The sequence below is a fragment of the Rattus norvegicus genome, chromosome 18, assembly GCF_021556685.1.
Source record: "Rattus norvegicus strain SHRSP/BbbUtx chromosome 18, alternate assembly SHRSP_T2T, whole genome shotgun sequence".
Lineage (NCBI taxonomy): Eukaryota > Metazoa > Chordata > Mammalia > Rodentia > Muridae > Rattus > Rattus norvegicus.
Genome location: NC_141551.1, coordinates 27,565,944 through 27,587,555, shown reverse-complemented (window position 1 = coordinate 27,587,555; position 21,612 = coordinate 27,565,944). Strand labels below are relative to the sequence as shown.

Here is a 21,612-nt window from a genome sequence, read left to right as displayed (position 1 = left end):
CCACCAGGATGCTCTTGGGCCAGGTGGGTGAGGCAACATGACTGCCAAACCACCCTTTCCCACACTCTGGACAGGGCACACCAAGCAGACCCCTTTTCCCAGCATTTCAGGGGATAAAAGCCCCCTTGGGTGTGTAACTAAGAAACATAGGGTACCTGGGAAGAAGGGAGTATGAAGCAGAATCTGTGTCCTGAGGAGCTGGACTAAGTATCTACCAAGGGAAGCATGTCAGACATAGGTTTGGGGGCTGCATCTGGTGGGCTGTGGGTGTGGCCCGGTGCAGACGAAGTCCAAGGCATCAGCCTTTGAGGACGAAGAGTGCTATTATACACATGGCTATGCACCAACACAGGTGGAGGTATTTGGAATATAAGCTCCCAGTGTGCAAGGAGGAGGGGCGTGCTTTCCACACCTCAGGACATACACAGCCATTAGTGTTGTTTGCAAGTAGAGCATTAACTATGGTGGGTTGAGTGTCTGCAGGTTCTTCTGGCCCGCGTGTTAACCTGCCTTAGCTGTGAGACAGCAGTGTGTGCACTGTGAGCCCAGGCGGGGCCTGAGTGTGATGGGGATGGTGCAGTTGGGAACTGGTGCCAGCTGCCAGGGCCCTTATGGAAACAGGAAGCTGCCCACAGGTGTGCCTGCAGTGTGGTGGGGGCTGGGCTGCACCCAGGTTCAGTGTGTCCCTCTGAGAAGCCAATTCACTGTTTTAGCTGAGAATCCCAACCACGGGTGAGGCACCTGTCTGCTGTTCAAGGTCTAACAGCTCTGGTCAGCATCTAGCCGCCGGCCTGCCTGGCCTTAGTGTGGTAAAGATGGGAAAACAAAAGCCCCTAGACCGCAGGCCCTCCCTGCAGAGGCGTGGGGGAGGCAGGCAAGACGCAGGAGACTGAAGGGGTGGGAGGGAAGGAGGGAGGGAGGTGTCGTCGCAACCCCGGAACACAAAAATAATGAGGCGAGAGGGGCCATGGGGCCAAGCTGGCTGGTTCCGGAGTCGCTATCTGACCTTGACAGATGCCACAGCTGGGCGCCTGGAGAGGAGCTACAGCCACCCGCTGCCTCTATGCTTCAGCCTGCCCCCCCTTCCCCAGGCCAGGGTCGATTGAGGCTCTTACAGGCCAGCCACAGGCAGACCCCCACCAGGGATGGGAAAGGAGAAAGCCCGGGGTGTGGAGGTGGCTGGGAGGGGATCCAGCCACAGGGCCTCCTGAGGGTACTCCAGCCCTCAGGTGTGACCAAATGTGAGCAGCATGGAGTTGGCCATTGTGCTGCAGCTTAGCTGTGTGTCTGAGAGCGTGGAAGTGAAGCAAAGTCGAGTCTGACAGGGACAAAGATAGTACTTGTATGCTCATGTCCTCGGGGGTCATAGAAGCAGGACGGATGGACTAACATTTCCTGCTGTTGATGACACATTCTCGGGGATAGGTACCAATCACTGCCCTACCCTCTTCCAGAGACACAGCCGGCCAATGCAAGCAAGGTTGGGATAGGGCTGGAATGGGAGACAAAGAGCAGCTCGGCTGCCTCCCCCGAGAGACTCTGGACCTCGCTCCCTCGCTGTAGCAGTTGTGTCCCCCAGTATGCAATGATGGGTGTATAGCTGGGTACTGCCCCTTGGGGGGATGGCAGCAAGGGGCTGGGGTGTGAGCTGCAGCAGGGGACGCTGGGCTAGAGGTGGATTAGCAATTCCGAGCACTGGCTGCATAATTAAAAAATCATTCCGGCAGGCAGGCGGGCAGAGCTGAGTGTGAGCTCACGCTTGGAGCAGGCGGGGACACAGCCACAGCGCTCCCCCTCAAAGTGCTTCCCCGAGGAAAAATCCCACCTGCTAATATAATTATGGAAAAACACAAGCACGGAAATTCTGTTTGAGCAAACAGTGTGCCGGAGTGCCCAGGGCTTGCATGGCCCCCAGCACAGCTAGCAGGACATAAGGCTGGCTCCTCTGGTTTGCTGCAGGGAGGCAGGTCCTGCTGGGTTCAGATTCTGACCTCCACCTGCTGGAATCACCAAACCCAAGAATCTGCATAAGGTCAGCTCTGTCGGTCTCTGACAGGCATTGAGTATCCTGCTCACCAATGCAACACCCCTGAAGCTCAACAGTCTCCCTCCTCTCCCCAGCTCGCCTTTCATCAGTCTCTGCCCAGCTCTTCGCCTAGTTACGTGGACCCCAGGCTCTGAGGACACAGGCACCCTAGGCTTGTCTAGGATAAGCCAAGCAGGCTGCCGTTCAGCCTGGGAAAGGCGGCCAGCTTTGGGGCACATGCCCCAGAAGGGCAGGCTGAGCCGCCATCACCTCGGGCCTGGAGCGGGCAGCGCAGGAGGGAGCCGGGTCTAATTAGTCCGACTGGGAGGACGGGGCGGGCGCCAGGCGGCTGCCCAGAGCAGCGCAGGCACGTCCGAGAGCGGCCAGGAGGTGGTGGCGCCCGGAGACGCACCCGAGACGCAGCGGGCAGGAAGCCTGGGAAGGAGGGCTGGGGCCAAGGAGACTCGGCAGTGAGCAGTACTGCCGCCCCTCACTCCTCCATGCCACCAGGCGCGGCAATTAGAGGCTTTCAAAGTTTGTCCTTAATTGGTTTCATTTTTGCCTCATAAATGATTCATGGCCCCAGAGGTCTGGGAGGCGGAGGGAGTGGCAGGGGAAATTTGGGGAGGCTTTTGCCTGGGGGCAGTCCCTCTACCTGAGACTGGGAGAGAACTCTGAACCCACTGCAGTGGAGAAGAGGGACTGGGGGAAGTACTTGGCGGGGGTGGGACCCTGTAGCAAAATTTAAACACCCAGGCCATCTCTTTGGAGTTTTAATTAGGAGCTGCAACGTCTCTTCGGTGGACCAGGCTCAGGCTCTGAGTCTAGGCACAGCCACAGCAGCAGCTGGGAGACCCAGGAAGCATGAATAACACCAAGATAACAACCTACAGCATCAATGGTAATAACCGTGAACGCTTAAGGACGCTTTTAACCGGAACCGGCAGAGGCTCTTTTAACCACTCACTGCCCCAGCACCACAGGGTGAAGAAGTACTAAAGATCACGGCTTTCAAAGGAACCGAGGCCCAGCAAGGTTAAGACCCTCCTTCTGAGCCCCACCCCACCCCCAATGCTAGAAGCCCTCACCCAGAGTTTTCAGGTCTCAAGAGTTCTTGTACTCGCAGGGCCTTGGCCTACCTGTAAAATGGGAATAGAGAAGCCTAAAGTCCCTAATGTTGTGATAGATAACTCTGAGCCAGACCGGATGCTGCGAGATGCTATAGACACCACCCTTTGGGAGCTCCTGGTCTCAGGGACACACAGAGACATCTAACCATCTAACGGTTCATCCAGAGAACATGTGAACACATACCATAGCTAACATGGTAGGGTAGTGACAGGTCTTGAACAAGTGAGGTCCATGGTGAGGCTCTCCTTCCCTCTGGCTAGCCTATGGGATGCTCAGGGAGAGGATGTGGTCCACTTAACCCAAACCCTGGGTCAGATCTCCAAGAAACTTAGACCCACAAGTTACACCAGACTGACATTGAGATGCAAATTGCTACTAAATACACTGTTTCTTTTCTTTTCTTAAAAAGCAGACCCCAGAGCTGCTTGCCCCTGCCTCCTAATTAAAGCACTACACCTGATATGTCTAACATTTTTAAAGAGAGAGAGAGAGAGAGAGTGTGTGTGTGTGTGTGTGTGTGTGTCACACTCGTGACTGTTGAGCCCAAAAGCTTTGGATCCCTTGGAACTGAGGTTATCTACTGAGGTGGTTAGCTTACCTGATGAGGGCCCTGAGACTTGAACCCAGGTCCTCTGGAAGCACAGCAAATGTGCCTCCCACTGAGCCACTTCTATAGTAGGGCCTGATAGGCCCCCAGGAATTCTAGAGATGGAGTACACTGTAGACTCTGCCCCAGGTCCAGGCCTGCTAGCTAGATGCTTGGTCTCAGGTTCCTTACAAACATATCTCGTGCACTGTACACCAGGTATCCTCCAGACCCTGCTGGGCGGCACAGCCCCAGAGTCACTCTCCGACCACCAGTCAGGCAAAGGAGACACTGCAGTTGGTTACAGCTGTCCAGACCCTTCCATGGGCTTCAGATTTCCCAGATGAAGAAAGGAGGCTTAGGGAAGATAAGGGGCTTGCCCAAGACTATGCAGTTTGGGGCTCACGGGTCTATGGAGCCCATGCCCCTTACCCCAGTGATGGTCTGGGGCAATGAGGAAATGCCCCAGCCCCGGTCACTCTTTAGAGAGTACCCACATTTCCTCAGACACTAGAACTTAGTCCCACTGAAGCATGTGGTCAATGGCCTCACAGGAGACCTGAAGTTGGATAGAGATTTCTACCACCGTGGCTTGCACAGGGCTTCCAGCCCATCTCATTCAGCTAGGTCTTCTGACAGGAAGCTGGGATGCAGGAGAGAGTAAAATGGCACCAGGGGTGACAGGCTGGAGGGGGGTGACTATGGTCCATGGACAGTGTCTGCAGGAATCCATTGCTGAGCCCATCCTTTGAGAGGAAGACTAAGCGATCCTCTGCCCCATCTCGATGTAGCACCAGCTTAACAACCTGGGTTGCTTAATGGCACAACCACATCACTCTTGGAAAAAGTGGAAACTCAAAAGATATGTTCTTTGAAGAACTGGACATCTGTGGCACTGAGGTCAGTACACTAGGGAAGCTGACCATGGCCACTAGCATTCAGACAAGAGGCCAGTTTTTAGGACTGCAAGTCATCCTCAATAGACCTAGCTAAGAAACTCTGCTGCCCAGACGCCCACCATGGGCCAAGGCACGAGCGCCCTTCTGTTCCCATCTACCTGTCCCAGAGCTGTATAGTGGGGTCACCGGGGCCCCTCTCCTCGCTTGCCCAGGAAGCTGCATGTCTCCAGCGGGTCAGTACTGACGTCAACAAAGCCAGCTGGGCGTGGAGCCTGCCACCTCCGGAACCGCCAATTAATTAACTTTTTCAAATTAATTTCCCAAGCAAAATTCCATAATTACATCTGTCTCCATCAGCCTCCTAGCTGGGTAAGCAATAAGATGACCCACGCTGAGGTGGAGCACGGTGAGGGATGCCCCCACACTAAGGTGGAGCACGGTGAGGGATGACTGTGACAACCTGGGAGTTGAAACGGACACAGGAGGTTTGGTTTCATTATTAACTGGGAGTTTGCCTAGCGTCCTTATGGAAACTGTCTTGAGGAGAGATGAACGAAGACCAGAGCCCCTCAGCCCAAAACTGAAGGGTTCTCAGAGACTTCTGTGTCCTGCTGAGCTCACCTTGCTGCTGCTCTTGGTACCCCACCAACACACACACATCTCAGTGCCCCCAAACATAGCAGGTCTTGGCCCAGTAGCAGCACGGGCTCCATGAGGCTGAGAACGCGGCTGCGGTCTAATTTCCCAAAGGGGCTGAGATTAATTAGCTCACACACAGGCGCAGAGAGGGAGAGAGGAGAGTGGGAGCAGGGGCGGGTGGCGTCAGGCAAGGAGCTGCCTGGCGCTCCCCGCCACCCGACCTGCAGGCGGGCAGGCGGCCTTGACAGCCTGGGTGCTCTGAAGGTCAGTGGCCAAGCTGGCTGAGCTAGCAGACTGGCACCATCTCCTTCCCAGAATCCTCCTGACCAAGGCTGGAGGGATGGAAACCAGAAGGCCAGGGTTGGGGGAAGGGCTTACGGTTACCATCATCTGTGAAAGTCTAGCTAGGTACTGTTCACAAGGTCCTGTTTGATCTTCACAGCAGCCCAGAGACAAGGGCGGCACGGTTCTTCCACCTCACAGATAAAGATGTTGAGGCTCAGACAGGGGCAGTGAGTGGCCAAGGTCACTCAAGCTTGGGCAGCAAAGGTTTAAGGTTTTTTGTTTTGTTTTTTTTTAATCAATGTTGGTTGGTCCAACTTTACAGCCCACCCTGCTGCCCCATGTCTCCACGATAGCATGGGGACAGCAACAACTGAATGCTAGCACAGGACCTATGAGAGAATATCTTCTGCTTTGAAACAGCCAGGAGAGGAGTCAGTCATTTGAGAGGGACTCTGACCAAAAAGAGGAAATGACCTGAGGTGGGGGACCAACCTGCAGCCAAGTCAACCTAACTTGGAGAAGCTTTAGTGATCACCCGTGACCACGTGGAACCGGGGGCTCTGATTGGTTAAGTGGCAAACCAACCGGGCGATGGGAGACAGGGGCGTTTTCAGGACTGCCCTTGTGTACCCAAAGGGAAATGTTTGCTTAAGGGACCTCCCAACCTCTCTCTAAAGAGGTTTCTCAGAGAAAAGAGAGGCAGCAAGACGGAACTGGGGGAGGGGAAAGACCCTCAAGCAGGTGCCTAGGTGGTTCGAGCCTGGTGCTGAAATTTCTCAGGGCTTGCCACAGCCTTGTTGCATCCTCGTGGGTGCTAACTCTCCTTAGGCCCAAAGGACCAGCAGACTCAATAGCAACCATTACTCATTCCTTACCTGAGATTCTGCAAGTGGGGAAGCATCCCTGCCCTGGGAAAGCATAGGTTCAGGAAGCTAAAGGGTACACTTGGGGCTTTGGAGTCAGGTCCTATCCCCGTTCTACCCAGAGGATCCCAGACAAGCAAGCTGCTAAGCTTCAAGCCTAGTTTGGATCACAACACATAACAACCCCAACTCATAGGGTCTGCAGACCAAACACCTGAAGCTCTTGATACAGGGCTAGCTTGTTATTTTTACTGGCATCAAGTGATACTAGCCATGGATACTGGATGTCCAAGGCCCTGGTTTCCCTGTGAGCTGTCACTCCCTTACTCTTCTGTTACTCCCACCCCCATACACAGCAGTCCCCACTCACTGAGATGCAGACCCCAGGAAATACGTGCGAGTTTGGGTCTGAAGGTCGCTTATCAGCCAGATGGGCCCGTGCCTCTTCTGACCACAGGAAGAGCCCACCTACACGTATGGTTACCCTTTCCACACCCACCCCGTGTTGGCACTATTGTGTCAGTAGCTCTGGAATTATTATGGCTGACTCTTTCCTTCCAGGATGTGAGGCGCCAAGTTCCTCTGTTCTGAATCTACCCGATCAACCCCCTTGTCTCCTGCCACTCAGCTGAGCTTCCTCACTTCTGCGTGCATCTGAGAACAGCTCCAGACCATGACAATCTAATTAAGGATGCTTCCTGAAGGTGCTGTCCCCCACACCCCTGGGGGGGGAATCTAGCTTTGGTAGAGCAGACAGGAGTTCAGCACTAGTCCTCAGGGCTCAATGGGGACTAAACCCAGAAACTCACACGTACCGGGCATGGGCTCTGCTGGAGAGCACCCCTCAGCCCTCATCACTTTCCTCAGTGCGGCTGTAATACCAAGATGGCACTTGGTTCGTTTTATAGACAAGAAATGATGACAGAGAACCTGGCAGGCGGGGTATGGTGGTGCACGTCTTTGATATCGGTATCTGGGAGGCAGAGGTAGGCAGATCTCTATGAGTCTGGAGCCATCCTGGTCTACATACTTGAGTTCTAGGCAGCCAAGGCTACACATACAGTGAGACTTTGTCTCAACAAAAACCAAACCAAAACAAAACAAAGCTTGGGCACGACACAGCAGGTAATAGCCAAAATCAGAGTCCCCAGCTCAGGGAGGAGTCTAGTATTCTGAGTGTCTCAGCCTTTCTGGAACCCTCTCCTTCGCCCTGACCATCTTATGCAGAGGAGACCAGAAGGTGGGAGCCTGCTGCACCCTATGACAGAGGTGCTGGACAGTGGTGTCAATACCCCTCCTGCTTATAAGGCTGTGCCCACCCAGCTCACTTCTCTCACTTCCTGTATGAGAAACAGTATGTCTCTGGTTCTGTGTGGGAGGGCAGGCAGGCCCTGGCCCCAGTGGAGCTAAGGCTTAGACACCACTGCAGGCGCTCTGCCAACCTCAGAGCCCAGGCCCTCTTGTCAGACCAGCGCCGTGCAGGCTAGGAGGTGTGGCCAAATCGCAAGTCTCAGGGTGCTAGCTGGAGGGGAATGAGGGGACAGAGAAAAGCGAATGCCAGGCTAAGCGGCACAGACTCCTTGGACAGAGCTCACTGACAAGATGTGTCCTTCCTTCCCCAGACCTTGGCACACTCCCATCTCTCACAGACCCCACCTTGAGTAGGGAGAGAGCCGGACACTTCTGGGAAAATGGATTTTCCACAGCATTCCTTCACCGTCCTCTCCTCCCCCTAGCCTATCTGCCTCTTTTCCTTGCCTACCCTCGAGTATACACTGCTTGAGCTACAGATCCCTACGATGAGGGCAACTGGGTCCCCAAATGGGGCCAATAGTAGACTAATGATAGGAAAAGCACTCTCCCACTCCCATCTCAGAATCAGAAGGCAAGACGACTGGAGATAAGCAGTCTAACCACACGTGTTGTGTACATGCAAGTGCGTACAACAGGCACTGCTGTGTTGGCGCTCCAGGCCTAACACCACAGCCTCATAAGGTGCAAGCCACGGCCTAGAGATCACTGCTTGACCCTGGATGGGGAGGTATACAAGGTCCGTGAGGGGGAGTGTGGCTTCTCTTCCTACCTATGCCTGCCGGTGACAGGGCATGCCTGAGTGCCGAATCCGTGCTAGCATGTACATGTACCGGGACCAGGTACTCACGTATGTGAGTGAGTCTGGAGCAGGCGGGCAATGGGTTCTGCTGAAGCCGGCGGAATTAGGTGTGCTGAAGCCAGATATATCCTCTAGGTCCCTGGCTGTGCTGAGAGTGGGACTGCATTGAGTGTGTGCTCTGCTTGCTGCTAGGGATGGAGTGACTCACGTCTCCTGAGCTAATCTCGCCACCCGCCCGCCCTGCTCACCCTGCTCTGCTGGGCTCATGGCCGCCAGCACAAGAGGTGGGGAGGAGGCGCGCGGGCAGACGCTCGGCGGGGAGGCTGGCTTGATAAATAACCTGCTGCTTCCCCAGGCCTCTGTGAAGGGGAGGCTGCATCAGCAAGGAGCAGGAGAGGCTAGAAAGGCGTCCTTGCCCCCCCCCCCCCCCCCCCCCGGGCTCTGACTGCCCTGGCCCCCATGGCCCAGTCTCTCGCTTCGGTTCCTGTTTCATAGAAATCTGATCTGGGAAAAGCCTATCGGGTCATCTTGCCTGTCGGGCGACCCAGCAAGCTGCCCCTCAGGGAGCAAGCCCACAGCCAGGCTGCCCAAGCAGTGGGTGGGTGGGTGGTAGGATATTTCTGTCCAGACTAAATGCAGCTTTAGGCCTCTGTCTGTGCACCAACAGCTGCTCCCAGAGGCCTCAGCTACGCAGTGATGACTAAATTTAGCCCCACCCCACCCCCAGCAAACCCCAAAGCTCACCTCTTCATACTGGCTCCACACGGGTATAGAGGGAAGGATGGATGGTCTGTGTCACCTTGGGCCAGTGAACGCCTCTCTGGGTCTTAGTTGTGAAAAAAAAAAAAAAAATCAAGTATTACTCAGGTCTGGGCTCGGTCCTGCTTAGCAGGATTTATTAAGGATAATTCACGAGAGCACTAAGTTGGGGTCTTTGCCTAGTGGTTACAAAAGCTGAGAGGTTCCTTTCCCACAGTATCAACTTTAGCTCATAAACACAGCTTCCTCCATTCTGCCTTTCCCTTGCTCAGACTGGGCAATGCTAAGCTTCTCCAATCTACCAAAGCAGACTCTGGCCAGGAGACAAGTTGTGCCAGGCTGGGGCGGGGGGAGTGTGTGAGTGTGTGAGTGTGTGTGTGTTTGTGTGCACATGACAGCCGCTATTTCCTGGAGGCTACAGTCAGTAGGGCCAGAATACCTGTCTGGACCCTAACTTCAGCAGAGGAGCCTCTCCCAGCTTGGACCCTGCAGAGGGTCCATTACCAAACCCACACTGCTGTGGTATAGCTGGGGTGGAGGGTGGGGGGGGGTCAGTCATCTCCTCGGGGTTCAGCAGGCCGAGAGGCAGCCACAGCTCCTCTCCTGCCCACCCGCTGCTTCCCCCAGCCCCACATGCACCGAATTCCCCACGTGCCTGTCTGTCTCTGACAGCTCGTGCAAAACACTTGGCTGAGCAGGCGCCCGCTGTTCTGCGCCCGCTTGCTGTGCCTCCTCCCATCTTCCCAGGGGGTTCTGCAGACGCAGCCAGGGATGCGAAGGGACCAGAGCCCAGAGCCTGGTGGACAGTTGGGGCGGGGAAGAGAGGACCGGAGAGACCAGTCTCAATTCACACAACGCTATCCCCAGTTCCTGGTCCTGAGCGTGGGGGACAGGGGAGGGTACTGTGAGCAAGCCAGTCTGTCTGGGTGGCAGCTGCCTACATCCCTTCTGATCTCTCACCCTCTTAGGAGGCCATTCCAGGGGTTTCCCATTCTCCTGGACAAATGAAACCACACCTGCCACTCCGTGCCACCCCGCTACCCCCCCCCCCCCACAGGTAGTAATACCTCAGGACATAGCTGAGGGCATCAGAAGGCTCTGAAATCTGGATGAGGGCCCAACCCCTCTTGGCAGTCATAGCCCCCCTTTACAGAGCATGGGGGGGTGCGTTCCAGCTCTCCTGCCGTGAGGGGCACACCCACCCAGCTGCCAGGCTCAGGATGACTCCATGTAGGCCTGGGGGGTGGGGGGGAACCGGGACGCAAGTCTGCTCACTGCTGCTTCCTGTCCAGCTTGTCAAGTCTTCTAGGACGGCAGCTGGGATTTTCCTTCGGCCACTGCCTAGGAATTACCCCTGTGACCCAATCAGATTCCCCTACCCCATTCCTGCAGCCAAGGACTCCCCTCTCCCTGGGAGATGTGCCACTTGACTGGACCTAGTTGTAGACATTGACTTGTGGGATAAAATGATCCATTTCACAGATGGGCATACTGAAGCCATGAAGGAGTCCCTTGAAGGGGAGGGGCAGGCTTCCTAACCTATCTTACTGTGAAACCGATCAGTTTTCTTTCTTATCTACTCCATAAACCTACATCTTTCGCTCAGGAATCCAGCCATACCTTTCCCAAACTAACGGGGAGAACAGAGGAGAGACCTCAGTGGCTGGAGAAAGGCCAGTGTCCCAGGCTCTTCTGGACCATTCTGTCACTTCCCACAGCTTAACATGGTCCTGGGAAGATTCCTGGCCTCACCGTGGCAGTGAACCACATACTGTGGGACAAAGCCTCCTCTCCCCATTGCACAGATGGGGTTGCTGAGGACCCCAGGGGAGGGGAGCTGCAGGCAGCCATGAGTCAGAGGGGGAGCTGGGAAGCCGCCCGGCCCTGCCTGCTGTCGCTGGAAGCAACAGCCTGAGTTTCCTCCTCACACTGGTGCCTCGGGAAGCAAGCGTGGGCAGCAGGCGGCAGGCTGCCACAGGGAGGGCCCCTCCTGTGTCTGCAGGCCAGCCACAGCCCCTTGCTGCCTGACTGGGCCCAGGGCCCACCCGCTACATGTGGAACTGGCCTTTCAGTCCCTGGGACAGGTTCGTGTCCCTTGAGGTCTCCCGGCTCAGCAACCTCAGGAAAGCCCCCAATGCCAGCCCCACGCTCCAGTGTTCAGAGCATGACCGTTCGTGCCTCCTTCCCACGGGAAAACCTACTCGTTGGTGACTCTAGAACCCCAACACGACAAGAGCCCCAACTTAAAACAGCTTTTCACTGCGAACAGTCTATAATCCTAGACTCCTGTCACTAAAATCCTAGACTGCCAGAGTCCTTCAGCTCTGGGAAGGGCCTGCTGTGCCCAACCCACCTCCATCTCCTACCAATCTCCCACGAAGCCTTAAGGAAGAGGGCTAGGCAGGAGAGGGGCTGGGTCATCAGGAGATGACAAAGCTGGGGTGCCCTATGGGCTGGGGGAGGAACCAGTGTAACCCCAAGGGACAGGCCACCTCCTCCTGGCGCACAGGGCCACTCACTGCACAGATGTCAGGAAATGAGTTTATGCTGGGCCTAGAGTTCGTAGCTGGGGGTTGTGAGCCTGTGCTCGCCCCCAAAGGGAGGGCCAAGCCCACATCAGGTCAGTACTGGTCTCCCTGCTTCTCAGGTTCCAAGCCAAGCTCTTGGCTTTATCTTCCTGTCTTCACCACCCACTGCTTCCTGCTTCCCACCACAGTCCCTTCACCTCCCAGGCTGGCCCCAGTCTAGGCCAGCTGGTAGCCAGCCAAAAAAACTCCAAATTGGAGTCCAATTGACAGACAGAAACACTGAGGTCCAAGGAAAAGCTGTGACTTGCACACCGGTTTCCGCCCAGCAGGTTGTTGGTCTTTGGTCACATCTTTCAGTCCTGGCCACTCAGCACTTCACTTCCCACAATGCTTCACCGAGCCACATAACCGCCCATCTACACCCCCACCCCGACCCCTGCACCCCAGTGTACATTGGGAAAGTCCACTCCCACTGCCAGTTCATTCATTCATTTACCCAACTCTTCAACCAGCCTTTTTCCCTGCTGGGCTGATGGAGTCAGGGTGGTGGAGAGGACTGCAGGCTCATGTTTGGTAAACATTCAGGCAGAGTGGAAGGTGCAGAAAAAACTATCACACGCTGACCAACTCGAGGGTCCTTAGGGTCCTCATGGCCTGGCATACAACTCAGTTGTCAGTGTCAAGTCACAGACTCTAACTTCCCTCACTTGTATACAGTTAGGTACAAACAACACCCAACTCCCAAGTCTACAGTGGGATTAACAGCAAAGAAAGGCCAGGAGGATGCTAACACAGTAGCATCACTCAGGGGCTTAGGGTGGGCTAGGTTTTCTCATATCTGTTTGGGGGCAGGGTCTGATGACAATAGCTAAAACCTTTCAAACACTTACATGGTGCCAGGCACTGGGGTACACAATGAAGCCACTGCCACAACCCATTTGCAAGGCTGGCAGCGAGCAGGCTCAAAACCCTTGTAAGCATCTGATGAATGAGGGAGTTACTGACAGGAAGTACAACCCAGTAGTGCTTGTGACTAAGCAGGTCTCACTGCTCAAGTGTGTATGGAACCACTGAGATGTGTGCACATGGGGCCTGGGTGAGGGCCCTGAGGGGTCCAGCTACTCTGGTTCTGTACCTTCCTCACGCACCCCTGCCCATCATCTGGGCAGAGCTGGGGGACTGTGCCAAGCACAGGCACTAGACCCAATGAGAGAGGCCTCGAGTGATGTTTTGCATAGTTCTGGCCAGGAGATTACAGGCCTAGGGTTAGTTAGGCCCCTCGATGGGAGATAGGGTGGCTGTTGGGTACCAGGCCCCCAGTACCCTCACTGTAGGCTTATTCCAGCATGGCAAACAAGTATTCCTGCTGGCAGACCGGGAGAGCCTGAGGAGGTCGGAGGAGGTCAGAGGCAAGGGAGGGATTGGTCCCCCCAAAAGCCACGTGGGGTCTGCCAGACAGGACAGAGTGAGTCCAAGGCTCCCCAGGGGCCACTGGGCAGGCCTGGCTCTGCCCTGTTGAGCCCAGCAGCTGGAGGGGAGTAAATACAGCTCTGGGCGTCCCAGCCACATTCCTGGGAGGCCATCAGGGCTGCCTGCCCACTGCTCTAAGCGGAGCGAGTGCAGCAGCCAGGCCTCGGGCTGCCACTGCCCTCTTCCCAAACAAACAGAAAAATAAATAAAACCAGCTCTCAAGCCAGCCAGCCAGCCAGACCGGCCGGCCGGAGGAGGGGGCAGGAAGGGGCGGAGGGCGCAAGGACAGGCAGGCAGACCAGTTGCCACGGTTTCTGTTCCACTGGGAAGGGGAGACCAACAAAAGAGGAAAATGGAGGAAAAGCAGATGAGACAGTCAGAGATGCCAGGGAGAGATCAGAGGGGTGTGCGTGTGGCCAGTGGAGGTGTAGAGTAGGAGGGTCAAGAAAGACAGGGAAGGCAACAGGGGCGGTCACAGTGCCAGAAGGTAGAGACAGCCTCTGGGTCAGTAACTCAGTGACAAAGATGGGGGGCAGGGCAGACAAAGGGGGCCCTGTGGGCTGGGGCAGGGGGTCGACTTGAAGGGCTATGAAATATTAAAGAGCCCAGGCCAGTGAGTGACAGAGGTCATAGAATTCAGAAGACTAGCCAGTAAGCGATAGGGGAGCCTGAGGCTGAAAGCAGCCCCCACCTCTGTCACAGTCTGTCCAACAGAGGACACGCAGAGGGCGGGAGGGGCCACGGGGACTGGTAATAGGAAGAACTTTATAGTTCCCTCTCCCCTCAGGCTGAGCTGGGCCCAGCCAGCCTTCCAGAGCTTCCAGTCACCCCAGTATTAAAGCCAGGAGGACTGTCAGCTCAGTGGCTGTCATGGGTGTCTCTTGGGAGAAGAGGGGATGGACTCCCCTTCCCAGGGGAAAAAAAAAAGGAAAGGAGGAGGAAGAGGAAGAGGAGGAGAAACAACAACAACAACAACCAGGCAAGCAAGCTACCATACCACTTTTCAGTGACCAGCGGGGAGGGAAGGCTGTGCCTCACAGCTCAGCTGAGCCAGCAGGCCATTCCCTGGCCCCATTACCAACCTCATGACCTTGGCCAGCCCCTTGCCCTCTGTGTCTGCGTAGTTCCACCCACACCAGGCTTAATGTGAGGAAAGAAAGGAGAGAGCAAATACCATGTGGGAGCCCATGGGGCTAAGCATCCCACAGGCCTTTGGGGGCCCTGAGGCCAGTCCCATCGGTCCACTTTGCAGATGGGGAAGATAAACTCCAGTGTGGTGAGAGTAAGGCAGAAGGTCACATCCCTGGTTATTAGAGATATAGGTTGTCCTCCCCACCCCAATTCACTGAAAATAGTTAATACTATAAATACTATACTATAAATGCCACTTCTAAGCCTTCAATTCCAGCAGAGGCAGGCAGATCTCCTCCAGTTTGAGGTCAGCCTGGTTGGTCTACATATCTCTACATAGTGACTCCAGGGCAGCTGAGGCTATCTCTACAGAGCCTGTCTTAAGAAAACAAACAAACAAACGACCCCCCCCCAAAGAGGGGTCAACTTCTGTGATTGCTGAGTGGACGAATCTAGGCCCTCTCCTCATGCCCAATCCTTGTATTCAATCTAAAACTGGTCTCATGAGGAAGGAGCCACTTATTGACCCATCTCAGAGATAAGGAAACAGGTTGGTAGAGATAAAATCTGTCCGTCAGTATGCCATACAGTCAACCATGTAGTGGTCAGGACTCACAACCAGGTCTGATGAGTCCAGGGATGGTTATTAGGGGGAGCCAGTAGAAAGCCTGGGTGGGCCTATGGGCCCCTAAAAGTATTATGGCTGGGACCAGACATCAGAAGAAGGTGGAAAGGGAGGCGATGGCTGAAGAACTGGCCACATTTGTCCCTGTACTTGGGAAGGCAAAGATAGAAGGGTCTGGGCCAGTGTAAGGGCTGGCCTGAGCCACATAGTGAATCCTAACTGCTGTGCTAGGTAAGTGGTAGCTGCTGTGGGAGGGGGCACAGCCTACTGAGGCCAGGGACAAGGTACAGCCTAGGAATCTGACTAAAGGGATCTGCCTATTCCACAGGTAGGCCTGTACCAGCTAAAAGAGACCCTGCTTCTGGACAGAAGGATTCTGTAGTTGGCTCTGAAGGGCTAGTGGAACCCTGTCTAGTCCCCAGGGGTTCTGACTTCAGCTCTAGGGCTAGGAACTAATCACTCTCCCAAATTCCCTAGTGCTAGTAGAAGGGAAGTTGGGATTGCCTACCACCCCCAATCCCTGCAAACCCAGAGGGAGGCCAGCATCAAGAGGCAGGAAATGAAGAAGAATTTGCAATCTAATTGAGCTGGCGGGGGATTAGGCCGCAGAATGCAATTACAGAGGCTGGAGCTGGGCCAGGGGCAGGCAGTGACACCCCAAGATGTGGCCTTGTCCAGGTGACTGGGCTCAGCTATTCTTGAAGCCTGAAGGATTCAACTAGAGGAAAGGAAATTAAGTAAGCAAGGCTTGAGGCTAGACCACTCTCCCTTAGAAGACTGTCAAGAGTTTCAGTTCTGTGGGATGCCCGACAGCAGGAAGTTTAACTGGGAATCACCCCCCACCCCCTGGAAAATCCAGGGCAAGCCCAAGGACTGGCACAGGTTCTGCTCATGCATGTACATATGTGGTTATGCTCTAGGGTAAAGCACACACACACTGATGTTCACCTGCACAGGGGCATACACCAACCTGCAGACACACTACTGTGGACCTCTGCTGCCGCCGGCTCCAGCACAGGGGAGAAACATAAAATAACACCCATGACCTTAAAATCCTTTTATTCTTATAATCACAGGCTGCCATCGCTGTGGATGTGTGCTGTCACCCTGGCCCCAGCCTGTCTCCCGCCACAGCTTCCAAAACTCCCAGAGGCAGGCAGACCAGGAGACTGCCTGGTTACTACTGCTGGGGGGAGGGGAATACAGCTGAGTGGAGAAGGTTTTGAGTCTCTGGGCTTCTTCACAAGCAGGGAGCAAGGGACTCAGAAAGTCAGAATGGCCAACGGATTATAGAAAGAGACAAGAAACACAAAGACACTAGCTATTGACAACTAACTGCCCACCCAGCCTAAAAATGTCCACTCTTAGGTTTACTCAGATACAATCCAGACACATACCACTGAAGGAGTAGACTGACACTATCTGTCTACCCGCCCACCTATCCATATCTATCAGATACATGGATACAAGCTAGGAGCCAGGAGTTAGGTAGGGCACATCTTTAATTCCAGAATTTGGGAGGCAGAGGCAAGCAGGTATTTTTTGAGTTCAAGACTAACCTGGTTTACATAGTAAGTTCCAGGTCAGCCAGGGTTACGCAGTAAGACCCTATCTCAAAACAAACACATACAAACCACAAACTCTACAAAATTCCAAGTACTCGAAACATACCGTATCTATTACATAGGGACATGGCCGACCTACAGACATACAATTTCAGACTTAAGTGCATGAGGTGTATATATAACATTAGAATATGTAATGTATACAACGCAGACACATAACCATCCATTTATATTAAATCATACATCTTACTCTTCCACATCTTCAGACACACACATTCTAAACACAGACTTGAAGAAAGATCTACCATCCAGGTTGTCACATAGATCAGACATAGTGCCACACAACCCCATCTCTGCCAGTTGATAACTGCCTCTGGATTTTAGGGGCAGAAGAAGAAGGGTCGGCGCTTTCAAGATCTTTGAATGGGCAGTCCTTTCTCACTGCCAGCAGCCTGGGAAGGTGGGCTGTGCCCTGAGGAGAGCGGACAGAGCAAGAGGGAAGTAAGAGAATGCAGAAAAAAACTTTAGTGGGATATTCTTGTTGGGCAGTAGCGCGTGAGTAACGGGGGAGGCTTTTTTGTGGTCTGGTGAGTTCCAGCTATGAGTGAGAGTTTAACTATTAATATACTCAAGGACACTTCACACTCCCACATGTGTACACACACACACACACACACACACACACACACACACACACACACACACACACACAGCTCTAGAATGAGACCAATGGTAGGGGCTGGAAGATCCTCCACTCTCCTGCACCTCCAGATCGGAGGCAGAATGTGCACTCCAGAATGTTGAGGTGCTCAGTACCCATCAGAGGCTGAATAAATTTATTACCTAAAATGACAGTGGGTTAACCTGCCCCATCCAAGACCACTGAAGGCAAATGCTAGAGAATTACTTGCAACTAAATGATTACTGCATCCCACAGAATTAAGAGCAGAACCAGGTCTGTCCCAAGTGTATTCCTCCATTTTTTTCTATCTCACCACGCACCCTAGGAACTCAATTGGCTTTAACTCAGTCCAAAGCTCTCTCCCTCTTCCTGGGAAGAAGCATTGCATGCTCCCATGAGTATCTAGGTGGGGACCTAAAGAAGGTAGGACTTAACCTACTGAGACATGCATGCCCCCACACTCAAATGGGCCTCAATTTCACACTTGCCAACTAACTGGGTATCAGAAAGGAAAAAATAAAGGGTCACGGTGGAAGCCCTTGGACACCTAAGCGTGAGGGGCTTGAGCCTTGGATTGAGAGCCCTCCCCACTCCCCTTCCCCCACGCAGCGCAGCGCAGCTCAGCCCAGCCTGGTGGACATTCCAGGCCTCACGTGATAAAGGGGAGGCCATTGGCCCTCCGGTAAGTCAACAGGAGAGATAGGAGGCCCAGGCCAGGGTCACCTGCTGAGCCGGGGAAACCGAGCCCAAACACAACACATAAATAAGCACTAACAAGCCAGCCAGCCAAGGGCCAGGCTTCTTCAGAAGACCCTCTGCTCCAACTTGGAAGGGGGATGGGGGGGGGGGGACGACTCAAGCTTAGCTAGGGGCTTCCCCCAGAGAATCCAGCTCCTACCAGGACGCAAGGGGAGGCACCTACAGGGCTACCAGGACTGACTAGTAACCCAGAGGCCAATCTCCCTCAGCTGTTCCCACCCCTCCCCGGGGCAAAAAAAAAATTCAAACTGTCACCCCTCCCTCCTCCCTAAGGAGGGCAGTTTCCGTTCTGAGGGGGGCCACAGCTGCAGAGCGCGCCGCTACCCCCCCAACAACAAGCTCCAGCTTGACTCTCATCTAAGGAACTGCTAAATCAACACCATGCAGTTACAGTCGAAGTAGACGAGGACGGACAGTCTCCTCTTACTACTCTCAAAAAGGAGATGGGAAGGGTTTCCACCAACAACTTGAGGAACCGTAGTCTTTCAGGAGAGGGTCAGGTCAAGCTTAGGCTAATAGGCGCTCCCTACCCATCTCACTTAAATGGTCCACCCCTAGGACCGTACACCCCGAACCCGTTGGATGGGGACAACTGAGGTGGCGCTGGGCGTTCAAACCGCGCTCCAAACAAGTCCGCAGCGACCGCGCTCGCAGCCCCCGCCAGGCGGCCCCAGCGGAAAACTTGAAAGGGACTCTGTTTGCCCGCGGCCCTGGGGCGGCTCCGGCGGGGCGGGGGCGAGGGCCAGCGATCACACGCCCCCTTCCCTAGTGCTTCCTGGGCAAACCCGCGCGGCGGGGGGTGGGGTGGGGTGGGAGGGGGACGCGCTACAAAACCAAGGGCTCCAAACAGCAAGGGACACAAGGAAAGGCGAGATCAAGGGCCTAATCCGCATCTCGTTTTGGGTACTCCCATCTGGAAGACCCAACTCTCAGACCACCCAGGGTCCCGGGGAGCATTGTAGGGTGCGGCTGCCAAACCTTCATTCCCCCTACTTTTCAGGAGACAAGGGGAGCAAGTATTTCCAGATGAGTCACTACAGAACCCCCCAAATCTAATGGTACCTCCTTGCAACCCATGGCACCAACCCAACTCTGCGCACCCCTTACGATTCCCCAGGGAGGAAAAAAAAAAAGGAAAATTTGCTCTTTCCGGTGCGCTCTAGCACTTGTGACAGGTTCCCTATTTTAGAAACGGGGACCCTCACTTTCGGTCCAACCTATTCATAAACAAAGCCAGGCGCACCCCGTGCTCCCCGCCGGAAAACAGCCCATTCCGGGCGAGGACAACTTCCCCCAGTAAGAAAATTAACACATTCCTCTCGCGGCAGTTCAACCCCGGCTCCAGGGATGCGAAAGGGAGGGGGCTCGGGCGGGACTTCGAGGGTAAATTCGGGGCCAGAGCAGCGTGGCAGGAGCCTGGGATGCCCGCCCCCTGCAGACCTGCAGCTGAGGAACACCCCCCCCCGGCTTCTGCGTCCCCGGCTTTGCACGCAGCTGGGCACACGCGGAGAGGCAGTCCGAGACTCCCCAAGGCCGTAAAGGACAGAGAGAGGCCGCCTAGCCGGCGGAGGTGGAGGTGATATACTTTGACGGGGGAAAAAAAAAAGGTCAAACTTGATTAGCCCGCCAGGCACCCTGCAGGCAGCGGGGGCGAGGAGCCCGAGGGGGAAAACAGAAGTAGCCGCTACCTCTACAAAGTCTAAGGGGAGGCAAGGCCACTCGTGGTCCGAAGCACTCCGGGCAATTAGGATCGTCCCTGAAAACAGGGCAGCGAGTGGGGTCTGATGCGGGGAGTGTGCGCCGCAGACCTGCAAGCAGCCGCCCCCGCAGGCGCAGCACCCGCCCAGCACTGCGAGGTGAGGACCCCCGGCGCCCGCGAGCTACAGCGATGGGGAAGGAAGCGTCCCCCGCAGGGAGAGCCCCGGCCCCGCTCCTCCGCTCCCAGCCCGCCGTCCTCGACCCTAAAACCCCTCTTTTTGTCTGAACTCAGTGATCTGCGACCGAGCATACTGCGGCTTGGGAAGGCTTGGATATAGCAGCGGCCACCGAGCGATCACCGGAGCTAGGTCTCCCAGGCCCCGGCGGCTCAGGCTGCGGGCGTCCCCCGCCCCTCCCAAACACCGACCCCTCCTTCCCCATCCCTGGCTCTCCGCACCTGAACTTCGGGGGAACCCGCGCCGCCAAACTTTCCGCGGACTTGCGGCGAACTCCGGCCCCGGCCGCGCACGGAGCCCCGGGGGAGGAGAGGGAGGGAGGCGGGGAAGGGGAGGGGGCTGGCCTCCCGGGGGGGGCGGGGGAGGGCCCGACACCTACCGGCTCCGCGAGTCGTCCGAGCCGCCACGGTCGCCGCGAGGCCGAGGGGGAGGGGCGGGGCGGGGAGCTGCGCTCCGCTCTGGGCACCGCCGCGGTGCGCTCCGCTCCAGTCGCCCGCCGCGCCCGGGGCCAGAGCCGGAGTCGCGCCGCCGCGGCTGGCCTGAGGCGGGGAGGGGGGGGGAGCCTGCAGCACCTGCCCCTCCTCCCCCTCCCCGCGGCCCAAATTAAAAAACAACAAAAAGCAACTAATCACCCCGGAGCGCAGCGCCTCGCGGCGCGGCGGGCGAAGGACTCGGCGTGCGGCGCCCGGACTCAGCAGGCGGCGCGCATGGCTAGGCGCTGGCTGGGACGCGGGGCCAGGCTGTCGGGGGGTGAGGCTCTCCTCTTCTGGCTCTGCTCGGACGCCTGCTCTCGCCGCCGCCTCTACATCCCAGCTCAGGCTCCGCCGCCTCTGCCGCCGCGCCGCGCGCCCGCCCGGGCAGGAGCTCCGAACGCTGCCCGGGGGCTGCCGGCAAAACCCGGACCGGACTAGCGGCTCCCTCACACCCCCCCTCCACCTCGGATTCCCTCCCTCCTCCGCGGCCTCCCTCCCAGATCAGCTTTGGCCACTTGGACGCCGCAGGCTCTGAAGCAGGAGTCGCAGCCGCTGCGCCTCAAGATCCCCGCGTCCTGGCGAGGGCCTCCCAGGCTGAGCTCCCTCGCGCTTCAAGCTGCACCTTTTTTCCATGCAACTTTACAAATACATAAAGTAAATAAATAAATACCACACGGCCCTTTTGTAAGCGATGCCTGGACTTGAAGACGCACCTCCGTGGAAAATCCACAGACCTTCTGCTCCCTGCTCAACTGTTCAGTGGGGCAACAAGCTACAGGGATTGAGAAGGAAGGTTCGGCTGCTCATCCCCCCCCCCCCCCATCTCAGGTGCTGTACAGTCTGCTAGACTCTCAGTTCAAAGACCGCACCCTTCCCAAAAACACTTTCCTGCATTCAATAGATATTAATTCCACCAGAAGAAAAGGAGGCAGAGTCCTGTTCCCATTTCACAGATGAAGAAACTAATCAGAAAGAGAACATTTTGGTTTGTTTGGAGGTTTTTTTTTTGTTTTTGTTTTTTTTAGGAGGCAGGCTCCTACCCAACTATAATACCGGAGCTAAAGCATTTACACTGGTGCTCTAGAGCCGTGGGCTATGAACCGGGAGCCTGTAATAGTACCTGGAACCAAGCAACATTAAGTAG

The 21,612-nt window shown here is 55.6% G+C and overlaps 1 protein-coding gene and 1 long non-coding RNA gene across 14 annotated transcripts in view; one reads left to right on the top strand and one right to left on the bottom strand.

Annotated features, from left to right (window-relative positions):
- Cxxc5 (CXXC finger protein 5) overlaps nt 1-21,244 on the bottom strand; it is a 31,471-nt gene extending 10,227 nt beyond the window's left edge. For 2 of the 13 annotated variants that reach the window (XM_087592453.1, XM_087592448.1), the window contains exons 1-3: nt 20,753-20,827; nt 20,375-20,558; nt 9,287-9,368 (exon numbers count right to left, since the gene is read on the bottom strand). The gene's annotated coding sequence lies outside the window, so the exon portion shown is untranslated. Of the gene's footprint in view, nt 1-9,286; nt 9,369-9,956; nt 12,253-20,216; nt 20,289-20,374; nt 20,828-21,181 lie in introns of those variants that run through there. The other 11 variants (XM_087592458.1, XM_087592451.1, XM_087592450.1 and 8 more) reach the window with 8 other exon arrangements.
- LOC147999726 (uncharacterized) lies at nt 19,534-20,586 on the top strand. The gene is made up of 2 exons (XR_015642865.1): nt 19,534-19,917; nt 20,052-20,586. It is a non-coding gene; the product is annotated as an uncharacterized LOC147999726 (long non-coding RNA).
- Nucleotides 21,245-21,612: the final 368 nt, after the last annotated feature.